The sequence below is a fragment of the Frankliniella occidentalis genome, unplaced genomic scaffold (assembly GCF_000697945.3).
Source record: "Frankliniella occidentalis isolate FOCC.00 unplaced genomic scaffold, Focc_3.1 Scaffold106, whole genome shotgun sequence".
NCBI lineage: Eukaryota > Metazoa > Arthropoda > Insecta > Thysanoptera > Thripidae > Frankliniella > Frankliniella occidentalis.
Window position 1 is genome coordinate 292,653 of NW_026267235.1, and position 7,712 is coordinate 300,364.

Genomic DNA, 7,712 nt, shown 5'->3' on the forward strand with positions numbered 1-7,712 from the left:
ACCGCATTCGGGCGTGTGGGCGGGTTGCCGACACGCTCGGCGCCATAAGGTGCGACGATAGGCAAGCCCGGGCAAGCCCATATCAACAAGCAGGTGTGTCTCAAAATAAACCGAAAGGGCAAAAGAGTGCCACCACGACGACCATACATGGAATCATCGGAGTCTCGAGTGCACCCACCTGTGCCCGGGCCGGGACTGGCGCACATCACGTTATCACCACCGACTTGACTAACAGCCCTCCTCGCAAGTTGCAAAGAGAAACGATCGTGTCGCTGGGTCGTGCCGTGTCGTTTCGTCGGCCGAGGTAGGACCCGCGCGACAGCTGCGCGTGCTGGGGGCAGCAGCGGGCCGGCAGGCCACATACCACACGCCCCGTGGCATTTTCAACCGGTCAACAGATTGGTTTATTTTCGGCTCGGGGTGGACCACGGCGGCGAGGGGGAGGCCGGGGCGGCTAATCAATTAAAGGCACTTGATTAGCACCGAGCCGCACACACACACACACACACACACACACACACACACACACACACACACACACGCACGGAACTGCACGCTCGGCCGCTGCACACTTTGCACATGCACTGCGCGCCGGCCAGGCCGAGCAGCCAGGCAGCCGGGACTCACTGGTCACCGTACGACGGCATCCACTTCCACATGGGCCGGCTGCCAGCCCCGGCGGCCGCGGCCAGCGCCGTCCGCCTGCCTGCCCGCCAGCTCGGTCTGGCCGCCAGAGCCTGCCGGCCGGTCCCTTCCGAGAAGCCGTAAACACGGAGCTGGCTGCCTTGGCTGGGCGGGCGAGCGCTCCGCCAGCCTGCACGCGGGAGGGGGAACAGCACGGTGCGCCTATGCCTGTTGTGCCAGCCGAGCGGAGCCGCAGAGCCGCAGCTGAGCGCAGCCGGACCCGCAGCCCGGGCCCGAGCCGAGCCGGACCACCTCGCACCCGCAACGCCCCGCCACGCCCCGCCGGTTCACGCGCGACTTTGCCAACTCACTCTCCTCACCTCAGTGCAGTGCCCCACGGAGGTGGTAGGGCCGGTCAGCCAGCCCACCCCCTGGCGAAGGGCAATGGTGAGGGAAGAAGCAGCTCAATGGCCATCTCCCGAGCAACGCTCAATGTTTAGGGCTGGTTCCGGGGCCGGAAGGAATACGTAAAATGGAATAGCAAAAACGGGATCAAACATCACACGTCACAGCAAAGAAAGGGGCCAGAGGGATACACTATACAAACAAAACAAAACTTGACGGTTCAACTCGTTAAACAATACCAAAAATGCATTGATTGCGGTTCAGCCGGGTTCTGGGCCGTAGCAGTGTGCGCTACAGCTCTACTTCGCTCGGGTGGGATCATGATTCATACTAGATTTCCATTCGTAATCTTCCATCTATAACAAATTATTGATCTGTGGGAGAGAACGCATTATGTGTACCCCCCCCCCCCTCTCTTTCTCTTACACAGGGGACACGGGCTTTGTTTCTGTAGGCTACTCAGCTGGAGATCATCGCGGTGGTCGTCAGAGCTTCCCAAGGAACACCTGACTATATCCTCACCACCTCGTTGTACGTACAAGAGGCAGCGAAGATACACACTATAGCTCATTGCCTTCAAAGGAGCTTAAGGTCTCGAGGGTGGTCTTCTTGAGGGGTGGCGCTAGCCTTCTCTCTGCCCCCCCCCCCCTTTTCCCTTTCCCTCTCGCAAACAAGCGCGCGCACCGCGTCATCATCAAACGACAATGAATAATTAACCAGCGCGTCCAGCGCGTCGCAGCCGCACCAAACAGCACGAACAAACGTCCCGTCCACGTCGGAGGAGCTGGCCGAGACATCCGCGTGGGCGAGCACTAGTGGCACACTTTCCATCCTTCCTCATCCCCCAAAAGCATATACACCACACCACCGTACACCACATGCTCGAAAGGAATTAGCAGTCGTCGTAGTTTTAGGTTCGCTGGCAACAACTTATCTAACTTAAAAGCCGGTCCAACAAAGCTTTTGCCGAGATCAACCCACAGCCCCCTTCCAAAGTCCTCCAAAGAGTTACGCCAACGCGCGCCCCTAGCTGTCGTATTTCTCATTGAAACTGTCATCAAGCAAGAGACCACAACGTGACAGTCGTCTTCAATAGTGTAAAATTATTAGAACCCCCTAGCGAAATGTGCTTGCCAAGTTGCCGCACACTTCAAACACCAGTGTATCAACTCGACGTCGACGTCAACTTCCCCATTTTCACTTACTCTTGCAGAATTTCCGCGTAGCGTCGCCCGTTCTCCGGCACGTCCTGAAATCCCCCGACGTCGCCTCACAGAAGGGAAAAGAGGGGGAGAGGAGAGGGTGACGTGCAGGCGGAGGCCAAAGGGGCCAAAGCTCGCCGCGAGAGTTGTCACACGCTCCGCACTCCGCCCGCGGCCCGGCAGGCAGCCCAGCCCACACCGCGGGCGGCCGTGTCACCACCACAAGGCCGCGCCGCCAACCACCGCCTCCCCCAAAACCAGAGGCGTAGCAGCAGCCGAGGGGAAGCGAGGGGGGCCATGGCGCGTACGAGCATACTCGTTCTCTCTGCCTCCCTCCGACCATACAAAGCACCAGCCAGGCCGCGGCGTGCTGTTTTTATTTTAGGAACAATATGGCCCATAATTGCGCATAAAACTGTACATAATTATCTCTCAGACCCACGGTACATTGTAACTCTGCCCCCCCCCCCCCCCCTCTCTCTCTCTGTCCACCGAGCCGCGGTTGGTGCCCCAGCAGCGGAGCAGCAACAGACAACTTTCGCGCTCCGCTTTTATACACTGGTGGCGTGGCGTGGCGCGGGATACGGGCAGACCGATCCGATGAGTAAGACTCGCGGGACGGCGTCTAGCGCTGCCCGCTGCCAGGCGCTGCGCGCTGGAGGGGGCCAACACCATACCACCGCCAGATCCGCCGCGCTTGTCCGTAGCGCATATTCCCCTGCCGTCAAAAACAGACACACCGCGCGCACTCTCTGCCGGCAAAAGCGACGGGCCCTCCCTACAGCAGCGCGCATCGGTGATGCCTTATACACACATGGCGTCCAAAAGCGAATAGGAGAGTGAGTGAGAGGGGGCCGCGGGCCGCTTCTCACTCGCACTCCACGGCCGCCCCGCCCCGGCCCCGGCCCCCGACCTGCCCTTCGCCGGCGCCCCGGCAGCTCGCGGGCGGGAGACGAGCGCAGATGTATCGCCCGGGGCGGCGGAAACAGACGACAAGCAGCGCGGCGAGCGGAGCGAGCGCCAGAGATATTGTATCGTCGGGGTTTCGACTGTACCCGAGCCCCGAGCCGAAGCCGCATTCTGGCGAAGCCGAGCCAACCGAGCGCGGCGCGGCAGCCGCTGCTTGCTGCTGAGCGGAGCCTCGCGCGGTGTTCCGAGGAGAGGGCCCCCCTTCTGCCTCCAAACCCCCTTCCCTCCCACCCCGCGGCCGGCCGCGCCCGCTCGGCCCACCGGGCACAAGGCCGTCTCCTCAAGTTTGGCGGCGGGTCGGGCGCGTCGGGCGGGCGGGCGCCCGGTCCCGGGCCTCCCAGGACTTCTCCTCGCGCCGGGCGCCCCCTACGGGAACCGGGAACCTACCCATCCCGCCCCGCCGCGTGTCAAAGTTGCTGCTGTTCTGTTGCTATCTTGCCCTCTTGGGAGCAACAAACAGCCTGTTGCTCGAACGCACATCATACGCCCCCGGCAGGCCGCAGCCTCTCTCTCTCTCTCTCCTCCCACTCGTGTAGGCCCCGTCCCCGTCCCAGTCCAGGAGGGGCCCCCGGCCCCAGCGCGGGCGCGCCGCCAGGCCGACAACAAGCGCGCGAGGCAAGGCGGGGCGGGCGGGGCGCGGGGCTCAGAGAGGCGGGGCGCGCGTTGGCTCAGTGGAAATTTGCGTAAAGGTGCTTCCACGTAATGCGAGGCGCGGCGGCGCCGAGCGGCGCGCTGCAGAGCCGCTGAGCCCCGAGTCTCTGCGTCGCTGCTGCGTCGCCGTGCCGCTGCCGCCGGAGGGCTTCCCTCCTCGCTCTATTATCGGACAGGGACCACTCGCTCCCCGCGGGGGAGAAGAGGGGCACCGACCATGGCGGAAGTCACTGACTAAGCAGTGTCGGTATATAGAGCGTCCTGAGTTTCCTTCGCGGCTTCCTTGCCACTTATTTGAGGTTACTTTAACGTCAGTGACGGTTAAGACGTCAGTTCACATGGACTTGTATAACCGGTAACTTAGGTGGGACGTCAGTCCGCGAGCGGACCATCCCCTCGTCGCAGGGAAATGAAACACCCGTGGTTTCGGGAGTCGACACAGCTTCGCTCGTTCCATAATCGACGACTCGCCGTCGAAAACTGGGGTGAGACACCCGCCCTCAGCGAGACCATCTATTCGAGCTAGTGGCGGAAAATACTCGCCTCACATGGGACATCCTGTGGATGTAAGTTGACTTGCCGAGCGCGTTAACAGAACATTTCAACGACAAACATGGTAGACCTTAGTGCCCCCGAATGTTAACTTCATCCCGCACGCGTTGCGGCTTTGAGTCCCTGCGGGGCGCGCAAAGCCACCCCCCGGAGCGAGGCTCACGAGGGGGGCCGTCATCGAGCTCCGCACCTAGTCTCGAGTAAATTGTACCACGTGAACACAATGGAAGGGCGTCCCGAGCGAGTGGGAGCGAGGCACTGTTGCGCCAGATAGAAGTTGAAGAAGCTGCTCACTTGCGCTCACAGAAATCGTCTGGAAAAGGCCTGAAGTAGCGGGGGATAGAAACAAGTAAAGCAAAAGGACCAGCTAAGTACGGGAGATATAAATGGCAGCCACATCAGTGTGCGTGACTTTCCCCTGACGTTCTGCGCACCTGTCGCAGCTCTCAAAAGACGGAGCGAAAATCCAAATCACCGTTGTTTGCTGTCCTTCTTGCCTACAACGGACCGATCGGACTCCCTATTCGTTCAGTGTATTTAAATGCCTGACGCGGTAACGTCGAGTTGTAGTACGTAATGTCGTTTCCTAACATGTGTGACGCGACGGCAACCAACGGCTTTTGTGGCAGTCCTCCAGTGGTGCAGAAGAGCAGTTTAGAAAAATCAGTTTGAAGCGCGGGCCGAGAGTTCAGAGAACAAGCGGCTGCCATGCTGCCACACCAGCTGTAGTTTCCCAACCGCATCGCACCAAAAGCGCACTCCCCCATCCCCCGTCGCCGAACTGCACTTTTAACGCCGTGATTCGATCTATAAAACTTTGACGACCATCGGTCGTGCGGCTCGGCCGCTGCGGTGCGGAGCGCGCCGATCTTTGGCCACGCCACGCCACGCCGTGCCCTTTCCCGGACAATATAACGGCGCGAGTTAAAAACGCCTCGCCGGTGTTCACCGAACAATGAATCCCCCCTTCAGGGCGAAGAGGGAGGGGGGAGGAGGCAGGTGGAAGCCACGGCACCAGCCACGGCAAGGGTATACATCGCACTCCACCACCACCACCACCTCCTTCATCATCACCATCACCCGGACAGAGACGGGGAAGGGCTGCGAGCAGGCTTTTCGAGGCGGGGACGCTAAGTTTGGAAAAAGTTGTGACCCGTGAGCCGTACTCTGGCGTCACTCCGGCCCGCGCACAGTCGGCGCCCAGGCGGGAAAGGGCACACGGGGAGCCGCGAGAGACGGTATCCGATCCGAGCGCAGCCCACGCCACGCAGCCGTTGTTAAAAGTAGCGCGCACATTTTTACGAGTCGAGTGAACTTTTGAGCCGAGTGCACTAGAAAGAAAAATGAGTTACTTGTCGCAACGAATCACTAGCTGGGGAACAAATTCAACAAGATAACAGATGCAGAAGATGACCATATTGGTTGTGGTGGGCAACTCTATATAGAACGAATCTGAAGTGTGTTGCAGCTGATGATTGTCATCCTCGGTGGCCACAAGCTAGGGGCTTAGAAATCGTCTGAGCAGACAATCTGGTAGCACATTTTTCTGAGACATTTGAGGGCTGTCTCTACCAAGAGGAAAAAGTTTTTCGTGTTGATGACTGAGATTCCAGTTTTAATGAAGATTGCTGATTGCCCTTCCGTATTTGAGAAAGATGTCTGATAAGAGAGGGATGTTTTCTGCAGACAGAGAAGGCGCCAGGGGCGTTGGGGGTGGGGACGGGGGGCGTATGAACGAGCTTGGAAGGCAAAGGGGAGCGCTGGCAGACGGACCCCGGAGAGCCCCCACCCCCCCCTCCCCTTTCCCCCCAGTATCACAGGTGACGCGAGTGGCAATTAAGGCGAGCTGACAAAACTCCACCTAAACGTGGACGAGACGCAGCGCATTCAGCAGAGCGTTGATCTTGTCGTCTCCTTTCATCGACACTCCCAACCCGAGAGCAACTCTCCCCAGCTGAGAGAGGGTAACTATGAATGCGCAGCAGTGTTGCTGGATTGCATCTGCGCCAGGGCTGCAGGGGCCATGGCGCCTGACGGACGAAATGGGTAGGCACACCTGCAACACTGCTACGCATTCAGTTACACCCCGTGTACTAAAATTTTTATTATTATTCATAAGAGGTGTTGATAAACCCTAGACGCGCGCTGTCAGGAAAACTGGCCATAAACACAAATACACCCTCCACATTTCCTCATAAGCCACAAATTGCTTCGCCGCCAGCAACCCCATACTCTCTACACGACATCGTAAACGATTTTAGCGTACACAAAATAAACGACATCGCAATGTGCGGTCGTCGTCAGCCACAAGAAGGCGGAATAGGTAATGCCACTCGAGACTGCGCTCCATCGAGTATACGACGCCGCCGCAGAAGAGGGGCCCATTTGACGAGAAACAACCCGTCGTACTTGAGGCGGAGTGCATCGCGTCTTCGAAATTCACAAACTTGTACCTCCATATGTCCGAATGTCGTTCACACATCTATGAGTGTGCGACATGCGACTCTCGCACGCGTGTCGGCTTTTCGGTGCAGCGACTTGGAACGGAAAGACGACAACATTACATGATAAATGCACCGTCGGACATCATCCCCCCCTTCCCCCAAATCCAGCTCCACGACGGCGGGGTGCAGCTCGGTGACGTCGGCCCGGCGTCCGGCCGGCGTCCCCGGCGCGCCGGCCAGACACCGATCAATGCTCCGGACACGCAACGCCGCCGCGCCTCGAGCGGGGCGAGGCGGGCGGGCGGGGCGGGCGCAGCGAGCACAACCGGTAGCCGGGCCGGCGGCAGCAGTCATTGCTATGCCTTTTAAAAACTGTTTGCAAAAGGCGCGGCAGCAGCCAGCCAGGGCGCGCCAGGGTTGCCAAGACAACCCGGCCACATAAAAAGCGAACACAAATGTTGTAGGGAGCGCGCGCGGCGCGGGCGCGGCCAAGCAGGAGAGAAAGGGAAGAAGAAGAAGAGGTAAAGGGGAGCAGAGCGAAGAGAGAGAGAGAGAGAGGCAAGCCGCCAACATCCGACGGCGGGCAACCGGCGCAACCAGCCGTGCAAACGGGCCGCTCTGCTGGTATCAATACTAACGCAAACACCTCGGCGTCTGCGCTGCTGCAGTGCTCGCCTCCCCCACGGCCAAGTCCCCCGCGAACAAGGCGGCCGCTGAACCAGCCATCGCGCCCGCGCCTTGTCGCGACAACGCGCTGACCGGGAATACACACAGTGGCCCAGAGGACAGGGGAGGGGGGCTTTGGCACTTTGCACAGCCCCCCCCCCTCCTTCCTTACTGCCCCTTCCGACCACTCGCGAGCCCC

At 59.9% G+C, this 7,712-nt stretch overlaps 1 protein-coding gene across 1 annotated transcript in view; it reads right to left on the reverse strand.

Annotated features, from left to right (window-relative positions):
- The window catches only part of LOC113207317 (cytokine receptor), a 29,094-nt gene that overhangs the window by 16,834 nt on the left and 4,548 nt on the right, over positions 1–7,712 (reverse strand). The window lies entirely within an intron of this gene.